This window comes from Capra hircus, chromosome 11 (assembly GCF_001704415.2).
Source record: "Capra hircus breed San Clemente chromosome 11, ASM170441v1, whole genome shotgun sequence".
Lineage (NCBI taxonomy): Eukaryota > Metazoa > Chordata > Mammalia > Artiodactyla > Bovidae > Capra > Capra hircus.
In genome coordinates this window covers 84,782,800-84,807,192 of record NC_030818.1, presented here as the reverse complement: position 1 = coordinate 84,807,192, position 24,393 = coordinate 84,782,800, and the positions used below count along the sequence as shown (strand labels likewise).

The following is a 24,393-nucleotide window of genomic DNA, read 5'->3' as shown; positions in this document are numbered from 1 at the left end:
ATTCTAGCTGTTCTCATGACATCATCCTTCAAGACACAGCCCTAGGGTCCCCTTTTTCAGAGAGCAGTGCTTGAGCACCCACCCTGCCCAGGAGCCCTGCTCTACTCTGGACTGTGGTCTCTGGGAGGGCAGGGTTCCTTCTAATGTGTCTCTTTACTCCCAGTGGCCCACATGGGTCCAAGAACAGCCAGTAGTCATCAAGTGTGTGTTGAATGAAAGAAGACAGGTTAGAGATGCTCTCGGGGCCAAACCAGAGAGACGTGTCTCAGGTTCAGAGCACAGGAGTCTAATGTGAATCTCACAGGCGAGATGACTATGCCCAGGAGGGGAGGATAATAAGGGGAGAGGACAGCAAGAAATAGCCGGCGAGCTCGAGAGAGCATCCTTTCTAAAAATTACCATTTTCTCTGTTACATAGGAGGCTTTGTAATATACTGAATCCAGCTGGCAGCTGGTCTAGAAGGCAAAGTCCTACTTCCCTGATCTGACTGAATATTTAAACTCTTTACACCAGTGAATGGAGAAGGAAATGGCAACCCACTCCAGTATTCTTGTCTGAAGAACCCCATGGACAGAGGAGCCTGCCAGGGTATAGTCCATGGGGTCGCAAGAGTCGGACACGGCTTAGCGTCTAAACCACCACCACCACCATACCACTGAAGGGACAGAAATCTAGAATACAAGGCTTCCTGAGCAGTACTGCTTCTTTATCACATGCTGTGCTGGTGTGTTCAGTCACTCAGTCATGTCCCACTCTGTGACCCCAGGGACTGTCACCTGCCAGGCTCCTCTATCCATGGGATTTTCCACGCAAGAATACTGGAGTGGATGGCCATTTCCGAGGATCTTGCTAACCCAAGAATCGAATCTGAGTTTCCCGTTTCATTGGCAGGTAGATTCTTTACCACTGAGCTGCCTGGGAAGCTCATTGCATATTATGGGACCTCTTAAAGGCATCAGCATTCCCACTGGCTTACAAATGCCTTTCTCAGGAAGAAGGGCTTGGAAGTTACATCTCTCACATAAGAAAGGGTTTATTGTTTCTCCAAGAAGGTTTTTGACTCGGTTTCCTTGCTGCCCACTTGCCTACTACAATACAGATGGGCAAACAACTCACATCTATGTGAGTCTCGTGCTGTGGAAAGTCCCAGGGTTTGCAAAGTTGTCAGTTGTATTGGTATTACTACAGCTCAGTCATTCCGCAGAGATCTTATACTTGCAAGTTTATATTTATATGCTTATAATATTATATTTATAAATTTACTAATGCTACTCTATTTCTTGCTTGAGGAAATAGTTGTATACAGCTTTAAGGATAGAAACCAAAGAACAAAAGGATAAAGGAGTAAAAAGTGAATAACTTTAACTTTTCTAAGTAAAAATCTAAGATGATAATCTTTAGGATCAAACATGAATTTAATCTGTCCTTTTATCTTCACTTTTCCCATCTCTCTTTTCCCTTCTCTCTCCATTCCTTCCTTTGTGTATTTATTCAGTCAGGTGTTAAGTCAGCAAATATTCCTGATAACTTTGCATTCTGCTTTGTCCAGGAAACACAGACTTGAAGGACAGATTATTCTCTCCCATAAGGAACTCAACGCATGACGGGGAAGCTGATAAAACTGGGCCATTGCAATGTCCACTGAGTGCTGTTGGGATGGAGGTAAACTTGAGGAGTTATAAGGCCAGCTAATCCAGCCTCAGGGGAGGTGAAGAAGGAGTCACCGAGAAAGAATATGGCCCAAGAGAGTCCTGAAGAATGAGAAAGAATATGTGAGTCAAAAAAGGTAGGTGAGAACTTCTAGGCAGAGTCATCAGAAGGCCCATCAATATACACCATATATATGCAGCCACTCTGCTACTGTGCACGCTTGCTCAGTCACGTCCGACTCTTTGCGAGCCCATGGACTGTAGCCCGTCAGGCTCCTCTGTCCATGAGATTTCCCAGGCAAGAATACAAAAGTAGGGTGTCATTTCCCTCTCCAGGGGCTCTTCCTGACCCAGTGATCTAACCTGTGTCTCCTGCATTGGTAGGCGTGTTCTTTACTGCTGAGCCACCTAGGAGTCCCTATATACATGCGTATATACTAAATATACTGGCTTCCCTGGTATCTCAGTGGTAAAGAACCCGCCTGCCAGTGCAGGAGACTCAGGTTCGATCCCTGGGTCAGGAAGATCCCCTGGAGGAGGAAATGGCAACTCACTCCAGTATTCTTGCCTGGGAAATCCCAAGGACAGAGGAGCCTGGTGGGTTACAGTCCATAGGGTGGCAAAAGAGTCGGACATGACTTAGCGACTAAACAACACCAACAATTATATCTATGCATGTAGAAATATCCTGTAGTATATTTCTGACTGCTACTGTCCAAAGCTAAACGCAATTGATTATAAAATGCATCATGTCTGAGTAAATAATGTGTATTCATGCGTGTGCGCTCAGTAGCTCAGTTGTGTCCGACTCTTTGCGAGCCCATGGATCATAGCTCAGCGGGCTCCTCAGTCCATGGGATTCTCCGGACAAGAATACTCGAGTGGGTTGCCATTTCCTTCTCCAGGGGATCTTCCTGACCCAGGGACTGAACCTGCATCTCTTACCTCTCCTGCATTGGCAGGCAGGTTCTTTATCACTAGCGCCAGCCTGGGAAGCCCTATTCATTAGTCAGCAAAAACACACTTTTCCTGCTATCAAACTCTGAAGATAACTTTTTCCCTCACATGTTATAAAGTGATGTAAGCAATATTTTTTCGGATCAGTTTTGCCACAGATATAAATACAGATTTTGCCCAGTTCCATCTCAAGCCACTAAAAGTTCCACGGAGCGTGTACTGGGCACTGACACTGTGGCATAACTTACAGTGAAGGGATTTTCATGGGCCTGAGGCCATCCGAGAAGACTCAATAAAAGAAAAAAAAAGAAGAAGAAAGAAACCTTTAGATGTAAGCTTTGATTGATTTCCTAGGATTAAAGCTTCTGCCAGATGGGGTTATGAATGACTCTTGCTATTGGATTTGCAGAGAGCTGGGCCTCCACCTCTAGTTTTGTAAGGCTCCTGTTGCAGAAGAACCCAGAAGGACAGCCCTGATTGGGTTGAATCAGCTCAGGAGTGTCTACAGCAGGTTCCATCCCAGACCATCTGCTCAGAGAGTGAAACAGAACTTCATGCACTGGGGCCCTTTTTCCTTCTGGCTCCCAGGTCTCACCCCATGAATGACCTGTTTTCAGCAAGACTCACAGTTTACATACTCAGTACTATACCAGTTGGAGCAAACAGTTTCATCTTGGTTTTCAAAAAGCTTACTTGCTCACATTTACTAAAGGAAAACAATTTCACGTGCCTAGAGACATAATAGGAATTGAAAACACGGAAGTGTAGTAAGAAGCTCTGTGCTCGAATCTGGTTTCACCCTTGTGAAGCAGTGATAGCAGATGAGTTACTTAATCTGTGTTTCAGTTTCTTCATCTGTAACTGGAGGCTGATATTACCTACTTCATACCTCTACAGTGACCGCCACAGGGGCAGTACACGCAAAAGATGCAATGTGGCTTCTTCTTATCATCAGATGGCCAGTTTGGGATTCCCTATCTTAATTCTCTTCCTATGAACCCTAGGAACCTCGGGGATCAACATTTGCTTAGAGAGAAAGAAAGGAAGTGTGATGACCAACTGGCAGCTAATGAGTCCACCATGGACTCCCTGGGAGGCCTTGGAAGGGAGTCTGTGTGTTCCTTTTTGCGGCTCAGTGCAAAGGGTGTGCTGGGCTGGGTGGGGTGGGGCCAGGCTGGAGGTGACCTCAGGTGTCCCCAGGCACGGCAGCTAAATCACTCAGGAAAGACCCTATGGAAACAGGGATGGGAGTGCCAGGAGGTGTTGCAATATTATTTTGAGGATTCATCTGCTTAGTATTATAGTTCCCCTCATTTAACCCTCAGAGGTTTTGGACTCTGTCTGGTGTGAAAATTTTTTTCGGTTTAGAAAGAGTTCCGCACATTGCTCATTACTTTAGCAGACTGCACATTGCGAGAGCTTGTTTATCCAGCTAAGTGAGTCATCAATATCCTGCTCCACACTCAGCTGTGGAATGGGAGACTTGAAAGGGAGCTGAGGGCTCAGCTAACTCAGCCCCCTCATTTGACAGAAGGCTCCAAGAGGAGAGGGGCTTGCATACAACCGTACCGTAATTGACCTAAAATACAGGGCTCCTGATTCCAAGTCTGGCGTGTATTCCACTAAATGCAACAGACGTTCAGAGAGTTTTGGAGGAAATGGGTGGAAGAAGGAATCTTGTTAGATACTCTGCATATCGTGTTCCAATTGAACCTCTCAGCAGCTCTGGAAGAAATTTGTATGGAAGAAGGTTATTATAGCAGTTAATTGAGGAGACATAAAGAGAAAATAACTACATCATTTATTCTCCATAAAAAAATATTCTGCATAGAAAATATTTGTGTACTGATTCCGCAGTCACTGCATTAGACACTGAGATAAGGAGGAGAATAAGACAAATACCATCCCTGTGGTCACTGAGTTTATAATCTCGTGAGCTCTGGGGTCTAAGCTACACAGGTAGTTTTACAATTGGTTACTTGGTGTGTTCAGATGTCACAGAGATGGCTCAAGGTTTCCTTGAGGGTGCAGGTAGGATCCTGCTGAAGTCACATCTCTGCTCTTCGCCATCCCCTCATCAGCTACAGACATGTCTCTACAAGCCACGTCCTCTCTACACTGGGGCTTCTGGTAAGATTTCACTTGAAGACAGGATTCTTTTGATTCTTCCACTAAGCTGATTCACGCTGCCTCCTTCTCTTATTCAAAATTCTTCAGCTGTAAGTGAAAAAGCTCAACTGAAATTATCTCGAGAACAGAAACAATAGAATGTATTGGAAATCTTTGGACATCAAGCTTGAGGTTCAGCTGGTCGGGTAACTGAAACATTGGCAGGGCGAGCCCTTCTCTGTTTGGCTTCAGATCAGTTCAGATCCAAGAACTTGAATAAGAACATCAGAGTTTGCTCTCTCTTCCTCTCTTTCCTATCTCTCCACACAGCTTATCTCTGCTTGGCCTTTTAAAAAGTTTTTCTTAAACTCTTTGTTGAATTTGCTATTGCTTCTGTTGTTTATGTTCTGTTTTTCTGGCCTTGAGGCATGTGAGATCTTAGCTCCCCAACCAGTCATTGAACCCACTCCCTCTTCCTTGAAAGGCAAAGTCTTAATACTGGACCACTAGGGAAGTCCCTCTGTTTGGCTTCATTAGTCATAAGCTACCTCCATAAATAGCAGATAGTATGGCCTTCGGAAGCTCGCAATCTATAGGGAGGAAACATGTCCTCTCTAAATATCCACATAGCCATCCCTGAGAAGCATACTTTTGGATCAGTCTAGGTTCAACAAATGGGTGGAGCCAGGGCATAAGGATACTCTTGATTGCTCATGATACTCAGGTGCTGACCCTGAGGAGAGGGTTGGAACTATGATCGACAGTTCCACCAGCATCAAAGAGAACAGCGGAATAATTCACACAAAGAAAGAAGGAGAATGTGCAGGTGGAGAGACCAAAGCAAAGGCAGCAGAGTCTATTAGACCCTTCCTTTCTCTTTAAGTTGATACAGATAAATTCTTTGTTAACCTATCACTTTCTCCTACTAATTATGTTTTCTTTTTAATATTGCTGCTGCTGCTAAGTCGCTTCAGTCGTGCCCGACTCTGTGTGACCCCATAGACGGCAGCCCACCAAGGCTCCCCCGTCCCTGGGATTCTCCAGGCAAGAACACTGGAGTGGGTTGCCATTTCCTTCTCCAATGCATGAAACTGAAAAGTGAAAGTGAAGTCGCTCCGTTGTGTCCGACTCTCAGCGACCCCAGGGACTGCAGCCCACCAAGCTTCTCCGTCCATGGGATTTTCCAGGCAAGAGTACTGGAGTGGGTTGCCATTGCCTTCTCTGTTTTTAATATTGACTAATTACAAAAAGATGATTCTAGGCAACTCAAAGTATATATAAGAAAGATGAAACTCAAACCCTTGAACTCAAGATAAAAGGCAAAAAGGGGTGATCGTAACACTATTTCTAGATGCCTTAGCTGGGAGAAGACATCCACAATTAAGAATAAACTGTTAGCTTTAAGTTTCTAGAGCTCTATGCAAAGAAAAAAAAAGAAAGAATGGGTGCATGATTCTCATTGTCTAATATGAGAATCTAGTTGCCAAGGGATAACAAACTTTCTTCTATTACTGAAATCTGAGTTTAGTTTGTTATAGACACTTTTGTCTGTAAGGCATTCGTGTAGTTTAAACAATTAAAAAAAATTTCTTTTTGAGCCAGCAAATAATCCTCTTACCAAATCTCTACAGTCCTGATGGTTCTTTTTTAAGCCTTTTGTGGAAAATACATACAGTCAGCATCTTTTGAAGATGTCATTCAAATGATGGCATCATGCTGCTAAGAGAGCTAGAGAGGGCTGAGGAAGGAAGGACGTGCTCAGGACCAAATGATGCTTCTGAGCTAATAGAAAGGACCAGCCATAATCATCTTCTCTTCAGAGGGAACTATTTCCTTCTGATCTCAGTAAGAAGATGGGAACCATAAGAGCCAATGTAAATTAGGTCAGTTTCATTGAGAAAGAAGTCAGTTTTGGAAATTTTGATGTCAACAGTGGTGTTGCTGGGTGCATTGTTACTGCCATTACTGTCTTATGAACAAGTGATACAAATAAGCAGTCTGTTTTCCAGGTAGGAGATTGCATGCAAATTCCACAAAAAGACAAAACGAGTTTGGTGCACCTGAAAATTAATGATCGTGAGAGGCAGGCAATGTAAGTTCAATTTCTGGCTCTGTCTTTATTTGCTCCATGGCCCCATCAAAATCCCTTATTAGACTTCATTCTCAAAATCTGCAAAGTACAAGAATGGATTTATGTGAATACCAAGATTTCTTCTGGCTCTAAATGTCCTTATCTAGATCATATTTTTAAAAATACAGATTCTAGAAAACTATGCCTGTTTGAAGATTGAGTGACAATATTGTTTTCCACATGTAGCTTTTGGAAATTGGTCCTATTAATTGGCAGTAAATTCTCATATTGCCAGAACATCCTTGCTTTTCTGAACAAAACTTACATTTTGCTGAGAAAGATTTTGAATAATTTCTTGCTCTTAGCAGTTTTCTTTTTATGAATAATCCTCCTCCACAATACACACAAAGCAATGAAAGATCCTAAGTTTCCCTGAAGTTCTTTTTTTTGTCGTTGCTTTCCTGTATGACATACACCAGCTTCTGTCAGTTACCAAAGAGACTTGTTTCCCCAACCCCACCTTGTAAGAGGATATCCCAAAGCCAAGGTTGGCTTTTCCCGCCCCTGGAGAAAGGGCTGGAGATTTCTATCTTGAGAGTGAGACTTAACATTGGAAAATTGGTTCTTCTTCCCTAAATAAGGGTACATTATTTAGAAAACTGGAGAAGGCAATGGCACCCCACTCCAGTACTCTTGTCTGGAAAATCCCGTGGACAGAGGAGCTTGGTGGGCTGCAGTCCATGGGGTCGCTAAGAGTCGGACATGACTGAGCGACTTCACTTTCACTTTTCAGTTTCATGCATTGGAGAAGGAAATGGCAACCCACTCCAGTGTTCTTGCCTGGAGAATCCCAGGGACGGGGGAGCCTGGTGGGCTGCCATCTATGGGGTCACACAGAGTCGGGCACAACTGAAGCGACTTAGCAGCAGCAGCATTTAGAAAACAGGAATAAAGATTCCATCTAAGATGACTGAAATTCTTCTGGTTCTGCCAAAAAGCTAAATATGTAAGAACTGCTAATACTTACATACTGTTTGGCAGTTTACAATACCCTTTCATACATATTATTTCATATGATCCTCACTAATAATCTTGCATAAAGTATGTATTCATCATGTTTCCTCAATGAGGCAATGGAGGCCCATATGGTTTTTAACTAAACTGACAAGACAGCTGGTGGGGAAGGAGGAGACCACGCCTGCTTTCAGCTCTCATCCACCCAGGGCAAGGGCGTGGGCTGCTGTGTCACAGGCCTGGGACTCAGTCTCCCCACTGGTAAACCAGGAACCATAACCCCAGTCCACCTCATTCACCGGTCTGAGTGTGTTCTAAGAAAACACGAATGCCATTTAGTTCTTACTGACGAAAACCCAAGTCTATTTCAATAGCTCAGAAACACGGTCAAATATCAAAGACCCGAATTTAGCAGCTTCTAAAGTCCAAACAAACCAAGAAGCACACAAGTGCTGCCTTCTCCTTGGAACAAGGGAGTAGTATTAAGCCCAGAGCTGACCTGGGATTCTATCCAGCGGGGACCTGAGAGGAGAGAAACAACCTTTACATTTGCAATTTTGGTGTGGTTTGAGACTGCATTTGCAAAAAGAAGTTACTTACGAAGGAGGAGAAATATTTTTGTGGATACAAAAACTGGAGACAAAACAGGAAAAAAAATCACAGATTTGAAAATCTTACAAAAATAACAAATGAATAATTTGCAGCTTTTCCTCCATTTATTGAAAAACATTGGAACATGTTCTTAACTCGGTGCAACTTGGGTTCTCTTCCTGCGGCTATTACTCATTTAGTCATCTTCACTTCTTTGCTTCTTTTTTTTTAAAAGAAAGACATGTATTTGGTGACTTGCTCTTGGCTTTTCATAAGACACCATCTGAGCACCGTCTGTGTGTTCTTGCCACCCCAGCTTTCAGCCTTCAGTGTCTATTTGTCTCTGCTGTCTCCCAGATGCCCCTCAGCCATCATGTGTATATTACCTCCCAGACCCAGCCACCACCCCCATGGGAAACTTGTGAGAATCTCTATTTTCAGATCACCATTCATTCACCTTTAATGTGACCTTCTGAAAATTCCGAGGTCCTATTCCTCTGACTCAGAGAATGTCTTCCATCTGACATCTGTTGATCCCTATTGTCTTCCTTAGGGTCGCCAGATTTAGCAAATAAAAATATACGATACCCAGTTACATCTGAATTTCAGATAAATTTAAAAAAAAATGGAGCATAAACATGCCCTGTATATACTTAGGATGTTACATTTGCAGGAGAAGCAGAACCGGAATCACTGTGCCCATTCTACAGAAAAGAAAACTGAGACTCACTGGGGTAAGAGAAGTTGTCCGAGGTTAAACAGCCAGGACATGGTATCACTGGAGTTTGAGCCAGTGGGCTGACCTCTGGGCTGAATAGCATGTCTATGGTACTTGACAGTTTCCAAAATACTTTCAGTTGCATGATCTTAATTAATCTTGGCAGAAACTCTTCTGAAATAGGTGCTATATTTTGTTTGTTCTAGGACACTTCCCCCTACCCCCACCCCCAACACGTTAACATCTCTGAATCCAGGATGTATTTCATTGTCAATAGTGTGTCAGTCTAACTGGCAGCATTTTTTTTTTTTTTTCTTTCTTAGAAGGGCTTACATAATGGCATCTTGGATTCAATTAAATGCAACATTATTATGTATTTCCTCGGGGAAGTCTGGTCTTTAGCCTAAGGTGGCAGACATGGTAATTAGAACTGTCTTCCTGACCTTCTACTACCCTCATGTCAAAAAGAAATTGTACAGACTTTCTCCCCAAGACACACAAGGAAGCCAGGATGAGTTCAGTGAACTCTAGCTGATACCAGACTTCTAGCAGGGAGATGGAGGTATGTGCTCAGAACTTAAAGACTAGGCAGGTGAGATGAAGAATCTGGCAAGAATAGGGCTTCCCCTCTTTTGTCTAAGTCTTCCAGGGGGGCCACGCCGAGAAAAACAGAGCTCCCTACGATGCCACACAAATGAAAAATTTGAAGAAACTAAAGACAGAAGCCGGCCTCGGTCAAGTCATCCGGCTCAGGGTTCCGCCAGCTGGAGATCACTGCCGACAACACGCTTGCTGCCTGCTCCAAGCCTGGGTCCCGGCCCAAGAGCTTAATGAGTCAGGCAGCATCTCTACCACTGCTTCCCCTTGGAGCCTCGCTCTATAGTCTAGACTGAGCTGGAGGCACTCATTCTTGACACGGGGCCCACATTTCCCAGCATGGATTCACAGAATCTCATTCCAAGTGTTGTATTCTTGGGCTCTGAACAGCTAATATCAGGAGGGAAACTTCATTAGAAAAGAGATACAAATTGTACAGGAAAAAGGAGGAGAAGGAAAAAAGTGATGGCTTGATTGCAAGCAGACAGGTCCGAGACTGAATTGATTTACACTTTCAGAGTTTAAGGGACAACAAGCATCTGCCTGAAAGATGATCATTTCCAAAGAGATGATTTGAAGGCTGCAGAATTGAAGTCATTTGACATGATTCTTTCTTTAAAGAAAAAGCGCCTGTAACTGGAGGTTTGCAAGGATCTAAGCTACAGCATGAAGGCTATAGTTAACAATACTGTATTGCATACTTCAAAGTTTCAAAAAGAGTAAAATGTAACATTTTTCACCACACACACATAAATGATAGCTATGTGAGCAATGGATGTTAACTAAACTTATTTATTTGTAATACATACACATATCAAAATCATTTTGTTGGACACTTTAAACTAGTACAGTGTTATATGTCGATTATGTCTCAATAAAGCTGGGTATATCAATATAACAAAGAAGCTAATTCTGCATCAGAAGCCTATTTGCAGATTGCCCTTTATGCTGATAACAATCAAATGCATTTCACTTGCCTAGGCTTTCAGTAATAAATCACATCACTTAAGCTTCCATCAAGCTTGTAGGGTCAATGTCAGCGTTCTCATTTTAGACACAAAGAAACAGAGGCTCAAAGACCTCTATGACCGTGCTCAAGTTCACAGACTATTCATGGCAGAGTTGGGAGCTGAGCCCGGATCTTGTGACTCCAAAGGCTGTGTCCTTTTTACTCCCTGCCCCCATCACTACTGGCATCTCAGAGAATAAGAACAGAGATCAAATTTGCTTGGGTGAACTTTGGACAAAGCAGAGGAAAGTTAGATAGAATGAAATGAAAGTGATAGATTCTACAAGGGGCTTAAGAATTTGCCGTGTGTCCTGGAGATACTGACCTGATGGAGTTGTTCTTAATTAGTCGCTAAGTCGTGTTTGACTCTTTTGCGACCCCATAGACTGTAGTCCACCAGCCTCTTCTATCCACGGGATTTCCCAGGCAAGAATACTGGAGTGGGCAGCCATTTCCTTCTCCAGGGGATCTTCCCCACTCAGGGATCGAACCTGCATCTCCTGCCTTGCAGGCAGAATCTTTACCACTGAGCCACCTGGTAAGTCCAGGAGCTGATAGAGTTGGGGTTAACTATAACACCATAAAGACCTTTCATGGTGAATTAGATTATCATTCCTTACTCCAAGAATCTTCATATAAGAAAAAAATATTTTTTCATGGCATCATACTTCCGCCAGTGCTGCCAAAGTTGCTCAGAATGGTATAACGAAAACAGAATGATCTTTGGAGCCATACGCAATTGAGTTGAACCCAGGCTACACCACTTACTAAATTTTTTAAACTTAAAAAAATATTGTGGGGGCCACTCTGCAAGCACGCGGGACCCTAGTTCCTTGACTAGGGATTGAACCCACACCCTCTGCATTGGGAGTGAGTAGTCTTAACCGCTGGACTGCCAAGGAAGTTTCCACTTATTGATTTTTGACCTGAGGCAGGATATCCTAGCTTCCTGAGTATCAGCTTTCCCATCTGTAGAATAAAGGTTATATTATCTCCAAGTTCTTTTTTTGGTTCTGTCTCCTCTTATACTTTCTTGACTCTCTGGTGATTTCATCTCGTTGTGTCTCTGGAATTTGTGTCTGGGAAAGGATTCACTCTCAGGGTCTCCTCAAAGAAAAATGCTGCAAGAGTAGGAAACAAAAAAAGATGGAAAAGAAGGGATTTAGTTTAGCAAACTCCAAACATTTTGAAGTTGATTGGACTGTATCGCTGACTCAGTGGACATGAGTTTGAGCAAACTCTAGTAGGTGGTGCAGGACAGGGAAGCCTGGTGTGCTGCAGTCCATGGAGGTGCAGAGAGTCAGCCGCGACTGAGAGAATGAACAACAGCAAACATTTTGAGTGAGACCCCCATTTACTTTGAGGTAAATCAACCCTCTCTTGTCTCCCAACTTCCCAAGCCCTTGTCCCTGTCCCTGCCTCCAATCCATAAGCAAGTGACATCTAAAAGGAACATCTGTAGGATAAAAAAGATAGTATCTTTCACTAGGGGGTTAATAAGTTTATGATAATTGAACATTGGTTTATAATTGACAATGCTCTTTCGCCTCTGTTATCACCTCTTTTGGAGAAGGAAATGGCAACCCACTCCAAGGATTCCCATAGACAGAGGAGCCCCCGGCAGGCTACAGTCCATGGAGTCGCAAGAGTCGGACGCGACTTAGCAACTAAACCACCACCACCACCATCACCTGTTTTGAGCCTTCCACGTTGAGATGAATACTTCCACAGTATTACAGAGATAGTCCCTGACTGATGATGGTTCAATTTAGTATTTTTAAATTTTACATGGTGCAAAAGTGATGCATTCAGTCGAAACTGTACTTTGAATTTTGATCTTTCTTGGGCTAGCAGTATGTAGTATGACACTGTCTGGTGATGTTGGCAGTGGCAGTGAACGTTGGCTCCCAGTCACCACACAGTCATGAGCCTGGGCTTTGAGGTCAGCCCGCCCCAACTGGTGATCACGTCCAACCCTCTGGACCCAGAGAATCATTCTGTTTTTCACTTTCAGTACAGTAGTCATCAGGTGCAGGAACTATTCAAACACTTCATTATAAAATAGGCTTGTATTAGGAGAGTTGGCCCAACTGTTGGCAAATGGAAATCCGCCTGCAATGCAGGAGACTGAGGTTTGATCCTTGGGTTGGGAAGATCCCCTGGAAATGAGAACGGCAATCCACTGCAGTATTCTTGCCTAGATAATTCCATGGACAGAGGAGCCTGGTGGGCTAAAGTCCATGGGGTTGCAAAGAGCTGGGCATGTCTGAGCGACTTACACTTTCATAGTTATGATATTTGCTAGGTCAGGTAGAGGAAATGCATTTATAATATTTTCTTATAATTTTACTTACAATATTTCCAATTTATGATACACTTCTCAGAACAGGATGGAACACCATCATAAACTGAGAAAGATGTATATTTTGTTGTACCCGATGAGGAAACTGAGTCCTAGAAAGGTAAAAGTGAATCCAGGTCACACAGTTCCTGAGCAACAAAATCAGAATCAGGAGCCAAGCTGACTCCCTCTTTCTGTGTTTCTCTGTGCTTTGCCTCTCCAAGATAATGCAGAGCTAATAAGGCTAAAAATAATGATAGGAGAGAATTTTCCCTGACATCTCGGATGTGAGTAGGCTCTCCTGGAGCCTCAGACGGAGGTGCTACCCAGCCCACACTTCCTGCTCACTCATCAGACAGGCCATCCAGCCCTCAGAGCAGAGTGGATCCTGCAGAATTGAAGCAGAAGCTGAATCACCCAGAGCCCGACTGTTGGATGGGAAGAGATGGCGTGGGTGGTCGCGTCCCAGACAGAAGATGCTCCGCCAGATGGAGCCGCGCCTGGAGGCTTGGAAGGGGCTCCGGTTGTTGCCAGATCCTTGGTGCTGCTCTCTTTTGATTGAATAGATGGTAGAGGGGGCAGATGCCAAGAATCTACCCACTGCTCACAGGGTCCCTGGACCCACAGATGGGGACCTGTCCAGTGGTAATCAGGGGCCACGCCAGCCAGGGGGAGAGGTTTGGGGACAGAGACGTGCAGACACAACCTAGTTCTTGGTAAGGGAATTTGGGCAGTAACAACAGCATGGCAAAGATGCTATTTATACAACACCCATCTGGTGAGCATTCTGGGTGCTTCCTTCCAGACACACAACTCAGATCCAGTAAGTTCTGAGGCTGAAGCTAAGGGATCACTCTGCCATTGCTGAGCTGCCTGTAAGAGTGTTTGACACAGAGGAATCCCACTTCAGTGGAGGAATATTTGAAGTGCTCCCCCTTTCTTTTTGATAGTGATCAGAATAATAATCAGGACCTCTACAATGACTCTGTGCTAATCATTTCTAATCTTGATCACAGTTCTGCCAAGTAGGTGTCATCGTACTCATTACACATGTCAGGAGACTTTCCGAGCTAAATAGCCTGCCCAAGGTCACTCAGTTGTGAGTAGTGGACCTGGGGCACTAAAGCCAGTTGACTGCCTAGGCTAGAGTTATTCAGCTGGAGGGTGACAGAACTGAACGGGATTGAGGATCTCAGACCTCAAGGCTCTGTGTTTCTCACCCTGAACCTGCCACTTAACATCTCCTTTCTCCTCCCCTCGTTGAGTCCCCAGAGGAAAAGAGCCCCCTGAAAGTCATCTCTAGAGGGAGAGAAGAAGATGATTGCTCTCTGGTCCAGCCCTGAGGTTTTATACAGCTTCGAGGCACTGGAATTTGTAACAAATGTTATTTTTTTGTCTTTGGCAAATCCAATTGCACATTTCATATTCAGGAAGCTAGACTGAGCCATGGGGATGGGGGACTGCTCTTCCTGCCACCTCCTACTTTCCCGGCTCTTATCTGCCTGTCCTGTGCTTTCCCAGGACCACATCCAGGCAAAGCCAGTAGCATGGGAGTTGCAGCAGGACCAGGAGGGCGCCTGCCTCCACCATTCTCCTTGCAGCTTGCAGGGAGCCCTGGGAAACTCACCAGGATTTGAAGAAACTTTAGGAAGTCATTTGTTTAGGTTCTCCCCGACCCTGTCTGGGGAGGGCGGAAAAGAGGGACAAAGAAAGGATTCCAGAACCCCTTTGAGTGCACTTATAGACATAAATGAAAACAGAAAATTATAGATCTATAAATCCAACCAAATTTGGAAAAAATCCCAGGAAAAGAAGCACTAAGTGCTTATAAATTATTTTAATCTGATGATAAAGAAGGAGATGAAGGAAGAAGGGATGGAGAAGGGAGAAAAAGATGAAAAGAAACCGGCATTTACTGAGTACTCTTCTGTGCCTCATGCAACGGTGGGCATGCTGAGACAAGAATGAGACGAGGGTTTCGATTTTAGTTCAGATTTATAGGTAAATGATGTGTGACTTTTGGCAAGCCTTTTCCCTCTCTGGGCTTTGGTTTTCCGTTCAAAGAGGGGTTAGGGTGAAGGATCTCTAACTTGCATCCAGGCCTATCCATCTGGGGATGTAGCATCTTTGTAGACTGATGCTGCCTCCTACGATCACTGTGAGTTACCAAGAACAGCATCCTACGTCTCATCACTTCCCAGAAGAGCAGCTGGAGTTCTGGTGCTAGTGTTTGTTCTGGAATTCCATGCTGGTGCTGACAGGGGATGCCTCTTGTCTCTTTGTTCCAGTGTATTCTTTCTTCTTCTCCAGGAGAAGGATCTGGCCACAAGACCAGGAAGGCCACCATATGTCACTGGTATTTCTGAGTCATTAGCTAGGATGAGCATGGGGACTAAGTAGGTGATGGAGGTCAGGGAGAGACGAGGTGAGGATGGAGGAGGAGACAGGATGTATGAGATAGCAGAGGAGGAGAATTACCAAGATGTATCCTTGCGGTTGATCTGCACCCGAATCTCCCAGCAAGACCAGCTTGCTTTTTGTAGAGAGAGAAAGCTGAGTGCAATGGGCTAAGATAGCAATTATCATCAAAAGATTTGGGTTCTAGTCCTAGTTCTGGACTAACTGATGAATACGTTTATTGTTCTGTTTCTCTAGAAGATGAGGGCTGTGCAAAGGCCTCCTCAGGGACTCTTCCATAGGAATGTCTTGCTCAGGTATCATGACACCTTATAGAAAACCAGCACCACTCAGTATGCACAGCCCACTTGGCCATAATGATGTTCATATCTCAGTTTCCCTAAGGATTCAAGTCGTTTCCAACAAAGGCTTCCCTTAGAGCTCGCTGCTTTCAGTTGAGCCTCCACTCTTCCAAGATGACATGGGTGCTGTGCTGAGCTGCCCAGAGCCTTCATTTTCTCCACTCTTCTCCGCAAGATAGGAGGTCCCGACAACTATTTGGAGAACACCTGTTGACTGTGTCACCCATGTGACTCCTGCATTCACTGGGTATTGAACTAGATGTTCTCTGAGATTTCCCCTAACTCTGAGACTGAGAGCCCTCAATCTTTTCCAGAATCAGAAGAGACAGCAGGACACAGCTTCTAGGAAATCAAGATCTTCAGGGTATCATATATATATATATATATATATATACATATATATATACACACACACACATATATATATACACACACATATATATGTATATACATATATATATGATTAGGTTTTATTTTATTTATTTTTGTATAACTATATAACATTGTGCAGAATATTCTAGTTGTGGAGCATCAGAAGGCAAGAAGGCAAACAAAAAGGTAGAAGAAAAGAAAGAAGGAAGGAAGTAGGGAGAAAGAACTTGTAGAGAAGGATATAAGGAAGCTGTAGATAAAAGATGCAAAGAAGAGACAGGGGGAAGAGAAAATGAACAGGAAAAAAAAAGAGAGAGAAGAGAGAGGAAAGGAGACCAGAGAGACGGACGAGCTTCTTGCAGACAGATGCATTTCCAGGCTGGAGTGCTGCCGCCCCCCCACGCACAAGCATCCGCTCACCGCCCCCAGCACTGCGCCCCCTACGACTTCCTCTGAGCAGGAGCTTCTGTAGCTGTCGAGCTGCTCAGGCCGCCCTGGCTGGTTTTCAGCCCAATCCCTGCTGTTTCTGAAGGAGGCTGGAGGTGGAGTAATTAGCACTTGTTCCCATGCCAGCGCTGTACCTGGAGAAATGGGCTGTTGGAACACACGGTTTGGCTGATGGATTGCTGACCTCTTGTACTGCCCGAGGCTCGTCTGTGCACTTGAACTTCTCAGCGAACGTGGAGGTAACGTGGGAGGAGGATGCTGGAACAGAGCCCTCCAGGCAGACTTCCCACCGCTGTAAGGAGTTCAGAGAGACTAGGCAAAATAAGGAAATGGGGGGGGGGGGGGCGGGTTGAGATAATTTTGAGAAGGAAGATAGCAGAGCCCCGAGCAAAGTTCCTTCTGAATCATCTTTATCAATTTTGTGAAAATGATTAAACTGTCTTTTTAAATAAACGAATACTGAGCTTTGGCATCATATAACCCTGGAGGATATAAACTCTATTTCATCCCCTCATCTTGAGCAACCAACTGAACCTTTTGGAACCTCAGTCTTCCCACCTGGACAATGCAGGTGATGCTGTAGAACTTGTAAGGATTAGAGGGTTTGAGACGTTCTGGAGGCCCCCTGGCATGTTGCTTGGCATCTGGCAGGTGCTGTGCAAATATTCACTCTCACACCCTTTAAACTTTTTTCTTCATATTCACTTTCTATTTCCCATATATGAGGGACACCAAAGCATAGGCATTGCTAGAAAAATTGATTTTGAAAAACAAAACCAGATTTGATGTGGCAGATATACTCAGGAGAAACAGTGATAATCAGGAACCAAGGAATCCCCGTCATGTTCATTCACCTGTGAAGAGGTTGACTGTGTCTCTCTGTCATGTACTAGCCGTACTGCCAGATTTCTGTGCATTTCCTTTGCCTGCAGTTTTGCTTATCACTCATTCTGGTACCTCAAGCATTGTCAATACAGCCTGTTCTGAATGCTCATCCCCATCAAGTTGAATTCCAACCATTTGTTTTTTAGTGCATAGTTGTTACTCTCTTCTGCACAATTTTTGTTTCCTCTCCTGAAAGTTAGACACTTATTTTTGTATTTTTCTATTTCTCTGCCTTTTCTTAACAATTTTTCTAAGGAGGTTCAGCTGTTCATACCATCTGGCCATAGTCTCAAGAATTAGAAAAGAGTGTTTTGTACTAAGCAAGTTCACTTGACGTGCTTTAGATACACAGGCAGGAATGGAGATTCGGAGACTGTAGCATCACGTCATCAAGTTGTATGAAGCTGTCATGTCATACAGGAGAGTTGTCTGAAGGTGATATCACACAACGGCACACACAGATGTAGACACACATACACATACATACAGAGAATATACAACAGACCAAGAATGATGAGATTGCTCTTCTAATTCCACCTCTGCCACTGGCTTACAACGCAACCTTAGAATCATCACCTAATCTTACAAAGCAGATCATATCATTGCCATGTTATAGATGAGAACACTGAGGCACACAGTTTTTAGTTTTTGCTGGATATCACATTTCGACCATAAAGCCTAGCGAGTATTCACATTTAGCCTTCTTGGACCCCAAACCAAGAGCTCAGAGCTTGTATTTGAAAGAAGTACTGTTTATACCTCTGTGTCTTGAATTCCATGTTTACGCTGGTTTGAGTCCTTTAGGCCATATTGCCCATTCTCTCGTGTGTTCAAAGCCACCAGCTTAGAAAAGTCTGGAGTATGCATTGCATCCAGGACTCCCCTCCTGGACGCTCGTCTCACCCTTCCTACACTAGAGAGTATTACCTTCTGACTAGAGACATCTACCTTCTGAGATTTCTCAGTGTCCATCTCAGGAATATTTCCTTCTCTTTCTGAGCTTGGTGCCTTTTCCTCTTCCTTTCCTTCCTCCCCGAATTCCTTCTTCATTAAACTCTATGGTTTCAACTGATTACTCAGAGCCATGTGTGAGATGGAAGCACACTGATTAAATAAATTTGCCCTTCAGTGTTGGTGAATGATGGCTTCCCTGGTGGCTCAGATGGTAAAGCAACTGCCTGCAATGCAGGAGCTGCAGGATACATGGGTTCGATCCCTGGGTCAGGAAAATCCCTGGAGGAGGAAATGGCAACCCACTGCAGTATTCTTGCCCGGAGAATCCCACGGACGGAGGAGCCTGGTGGGCTACAGTCCATGGGGTCACAAAGAGTTGAACACGACTGAGGACATGGGTGTGTGCTGGTAAATGAAAGCCTCCTGTATGTTTCCTAGTTAGAATCTCAAAAAGGGGGCATAAGTAGACCCAACTGACATTCTAGTAAGTTATGGTTTATTCAGATACTGTGAAAGGTGCCAGGAACCATCCTGGAATGGTGAAGTGATTTACAACCACAGAACAGACAGAAACGGAGCTTAAAGTTACCCCCAGGGGCAACTCCTCTGCTCCATCCTTTCTGAGCCTGCGCCTGCCCATTTAAAATCTGTTTCTAGAGGGCCCTTCATTATAAAATGTGAGTGTCTTTAACACTGGAAGAAGCTCCCTCAATATGTATCTTATCAAGGGCTCCAGATATTCTTTTATTTTTTTTTTTTTTTGCATTCTTGAGGTGCTGGTAGAGGGTCCAAAAGCAACGCTGGGAGGCTGAACATGACAAACAGGAGGATTCAATTAGGAAGAAAGACCGCGCATCACCCGCTGGGACCACACTGCCTCATTCCTCCGCCGGATTCCATCTTTGAAATGTCTTCTGCGCTGCGCTCCCGCCCCCGCTCGCCTCCTTGAAACTTCACAGCTGGGACACAGAGGGACTTTGAAGGGCGGAAGACAAGAGGGATTTTTCCTTCCTCCGTGGTCATATTTAACAGCCAGTTCCCGAATGGTATTAATAAACATTTCAACTTCAAAAACTGAACTTGACATTTCTACATCCTTTCCATTGTTGCTATGTTTTTGTCTTTGCCATTACACAAGTGATGTCTATGGTACATGCAGGATTAAAAGGGGTTCACAAGTCTCCGGGTTCAGAAATGTGTGTATTTGTTGAAGTGTCTATAGATCCCTGGGAAGCACTGGGGTGGTCACTGTTATCCTGGGGATAGAATAATATATAGAGAGATGAGTCCAAATATTGAAAACTTTGACATCAGTACTCAGGGCACAGAAAGACAAAGTACAAATATTCTTTTGGCAAAAAGGCTGAGTGGATGGTACAGGGTTACAGTGGGGGCCAGCTTTCAACCTTGCATTTGAATCCCAGCTATACTCCAGGCTACCCAAGTGATTATGAGCAAGTAATTGAATCATTCTGCTTCAGTTTTAACTTCTGTAAAATGAGGATAATAATGCTTTCTTGCAGACTGCCTTGAGATTTAAATTAAATGATAATGTTGTTAAATGACCCCAGCATAGGGAAGAAATAAGAAATATTTACATTGTTCTCTGCCCCCCATTTCTAACACAGCTTCTAAAACCCTTATAAATAAGGGTGCTAGAAGAGTCTTTTATTCTCACAATTTAGGGAACTTGGCCACAGTTCCTGACACAGAGCACCTAAGACCTATGTGATTTCCTGAGTGAGATGAGAGTCTAACTGAGAGCTCCCAAGTACTCTGGGCTTTCCTGGGTTAGTGGGAGTGTTTTTCACTCTCAAGAGGTGATTTTTAATGGGCTCCTGGGGCTGATCACTAGCAGGACACAGCCATGCTTGGAAGCTTGGAAGTTTTAACCTCACTCCCCATTTTCTGGAGAGGGGAATGAGGTTAAAGTCACTCAGTCATGTCCGATTCTTTGTGACCCCATGGACTATACAGTCCATGGAATTCTCCAGACCAGAATTTTGGTCTGGGAGTGGGTAGCCATTCCCTTCTCCAGGGGACCTTCCTAACCCAGGGATAGAACCCAGGTGAGGGGCTGGAATTGGAGTAAATAATGGGTCATACCTTGGTGATGAAGCCTTTACAAAATCCCCCTGGTGTAGAGTTTGAAGTTTGCAGTGTGTGCAGGTTGGTGACTATACCCACAAGCTGGGAGGGTGATGGGTCCCAGATCTGTGAGAACAGATGCCCCTGTGATCAGAATTCTTCCAGACCTCTTTATCTAGCTGTTCATCTTGATCCTTTATTGTGCCTTTATTACATAATAAACTAGCAAGTGTAAGTCAGTTTCCCCCTGAGTCTTGTGGGCTGTTCTAACAAAGGATCAAATCTAAGGAGGTGGGAATAAGAACCTCCAATTTGTAGCCACATCAGACAGAAGTTGGGAGCAACCTGAGGACCTACTACTTGGGGATGGTGTCTGAAGTGGGAGGTAGTCTCGTGGGCCTGACCCCGTCTCCTCTGGCATCCACACTAGCTCCCACTAAAGTCAGAATTGAGTTGACTGTAAGAGCTCTTTTCAGAGAAGTGCTTGCTGTAGAGAAAAAAACCCACTCACCTGGTATCTGTTGTATCGTGTTTGTGAGGAACTGAGAAACACCCCAAGCGCCCTTTTTCTTGTGTCAAAGATGTTGCCCCAATAAATAATGATGATCATTAATGCAGTATACTCAGCTTCATGGCTGCAGGAGGAGAAGGAGGGGGCGCAAGTTATTGGAAGGGAAGTGGGCTGATGACAAACAGTCGTAGAGGCACGCAGGCTGTGAGGGTCCAGGCTGGGAAGCTTTCTAAGTTTTCCAGGAAGGCTTGGACTTAGCATCAGAGAACTCAGGCTCGGGGGTATAGGGAGGGGAGAAGAAAGCAGCAGTGGAGACACTGGGAGCTTCTTGACTTTGGAGGCCCCTGGTCTGGAAGCAAACATGCTGAAAGGCCATGGGGTGGCTGAAGCCGTGGCTGAGAAGCTTCCGGCAGGTGGCTGGGTGAGTGCTGGTCATGGGACCCTGTCTGCTGCTTGTTGGCATTTGGTGCCAGACTCTCCTGGGAAGTGTTCTGTGAGTCATTTTACCCAAATGGAAGTGTGGGGTTATGGTGACCTTGACAGCACGTGACGATGGTAGGTGGGGCTTGGGAAGACATTCCAAGGACTAAGGTGGGTCCAGGTTCTACATTTCCTAGGGAAAATGAGAGCACAGGCAGGACTTTGGAGACACACCTAGCATATTTATACATGCACACACTCATGTACACACACACATATACTTGTACACACACGCTGCTGCTGCTGCTAAGTCGCTTCAGTGGTGTCCGACTCTGTGCGACCCCATAGACAGCAGCCCTGGCATATGTTTAAGATGATGACTGGAAAATTGTTATAGAAAAAGCCTCTATATTGTGAGCATTGACGTCATTATGACTGATGACCAGATATCCAAGCTTATGGGCCTGACCTCACTTCGCGTGTGCATGCTAAGTTGCTTCAGTCGTGTCCGACTCTTTGTGACCCCATGGATCATAGCCTGCCAGGCTCTTCTGTCCATGGGATTCTCCAGGCAAGAATACTGGAGTGGGTTACCATTTCCTCCTCCAGGGGATCTTCCCAACTTGGAGACTGAACCTGTGCCTCTGGTATCCCCTACATTGGCAGGTGGGTTCATTATTACTAGCATCAGCTGGGAAGCCTGATCATACCTGGGTCAAAAATGCTCTAAGTAAGAGGTTCTGAGCTAGTAAGGGACTCAGAACTCAGGGGCACAGAGCCAGATGAAGGAGCTGGAGACACTTGGTTTTTTTAAAACTGAGCTTTAACAGTGGATAGGATTGAGGAAAGCCTTTCCCTTGCTCCCGGTCATCTTCAGGGTACACTCCCGCCTTCCTCTCAGAGCCCACACTGGTAGGACTAGTTCTCGTTCAGCTCCAGCCTGGTCTCATCTCACAGGATCTCAGTATCCCGCCACTTGCACATCCTTCCGGTTTTCGGGCTCCCTTTGTACCCTTGGCTTTGCAAGTTCCCTTCCCTCTGCCTAGAGTAACCTTCCTGCTTCAGGAACAGGAACCCACTTTTTCAAATGTGGGCTGTGTGGTTTGTGCCATAGCAAAGCCACCCTTGATGGGTTAAGAGCCCTTTCATTTGCAAACTCCTTATGTCTCTTAGCCCAGCCTTGATGATTGCTTGTAAGGATTGTCAGCTCACTAGACTGTAAACCCTCCAGGGTAGAGAGGTCAGTGTGTCTCACCTCCATGTCTCAAAATTCATGCCTCGTCTGGGAAACATGTGCTAAATAGATTAATGACTGAGTAACTTGGTTTTCAGCCCACAGCCTAATATATTTTCAGTGTGATTCTCAGACCACCTGCATCAGCATATCCTTGGGGAGCCTGTTAAAATTGGGAGGTTCTAAGCCTCACCCCAGACCTACAGCATCTCTCAGGTGGAGTCCTGATACCAGTATGCCTAGCAAACTCCCCAGATAATTACTGTCTCACTGATGCTGAGAATCATTGATAAAGCAGATGGAAGCAGGGGAAGGCTGCAAGAGACAAACACTGGCGAGAGCTGGGAGCCTGATGGGTGAATGGGGAGAGAGTGGGCGGCCAGAGCCATTTTATAATAGAGCTTTCTAAGTGATAGTCATAATAGTCTGATAGGTGATTATAATAATGACACTGTATCATCACAAAAAGTTTAAACTTGTACTCAGTAATTGTTCTCAGGAAGGAACAGTAGTCTATCAATCATTTTAGAAATATTTCCATCTAAAATGGAAAAGCTACATTTTAGAAAACTAAAAAATAAGTAAACAAATGATTTGGAAAATAAACTCACATAGAACAGCTTATGAATGAACTTTTTAAATGTGGATGCATGTGTGTGTGCTAAGTCACTTCAGTCGTGTCTGACTCTTTGCGACGCTATGGACAGTAGCCCACCAGGCTCCTCTGTCCATGGGGATTCTCCAGGCAAGAATACTGGAGTGGGTTGCCATGCCCTCCTCCAGAGGATCTTCCTGACCCAGGGGTCGAATCCCCATCTCTTGTGTCTCCTGTGTTGGCAGGAGGGTTCTTCATCACTAGCAGCACCTGGGAAGTACGCAAGTGTAGATAAGTGTGTTTAATTCACAGTAGACAATGTAACACGATGACAATAGGGTATTTGGAGCCTGGAAGACCTGGGCTCAAACCTCATGTATACCCTCTACTCACCTTGGGTCTTTGAGTGTCTGTCTCTTCCCCTCTAAATGGCAGGTGATTATCTCGATCATGCAGCTAGTAAGAGAATGATGTTTCATAGTATTTAAATGCCAGGCATTTTTACATATATTATTATTAAGAAATCGTTTTATTCCTCAGATGGGAAAACTGGGATCTGAAAAGTCCCCTAGTGGCTCAGATGGTAAAGCATCTGCCTGCAAATGCAGGTGACCCAGTTTCGATCCCTGGGTCTGGAAGATCTCCTAGAGAAGGAAATGGCAACCCACTCCAATATTCTTGCCTGGAGAGTTCCATGGACAGAGGAGCCTGGTGGACTGCAGTCTATAGGATCACAAAGAGTAGGACACAACAGAATAGGCAGGCATACACATGAAAATGAAGTTTTGGAGTATTTCAATGCCAGGCATGTTACATATATTATTATTAAGAAATTATTGTTATTCCTTAGATGGGAAAACTGGGATCTGCAAAGTGTAGGAACTTCCTCACAGTTGCTTAGATAGCAAGTGTTTGGGTTCAGCTTGGACTCCAAGTTGATTGTGATAATGGGGGTAACAATGCCCAGTGACTGGTAGGACGTAAGAGCCTTTGCACTCTTCCTTTCCTATGGCTGAGAAGAATCCAAAGAAAAAGAGTGTGGAGAGCATCTTGAGTCTCTTTCAAATTGCA

The 24,393-nt window shown here is 44.5% G+C and overlaps 1 long non-coding RNA gene across 1 annotated transcript; it reads left to right on the top strand.

Annotated features, from left to right (window-relative positions):
- On the top strand, positions 16,614-19,553 carry LOC108637114. The gene is made up of 2 exons (XR_001918755.1): positions 16,614-16,874; positions 19,248-19,553. It is a non-coding gene; the product is annotated as an uncharacterized LOC108637114 (long non-coding RNA).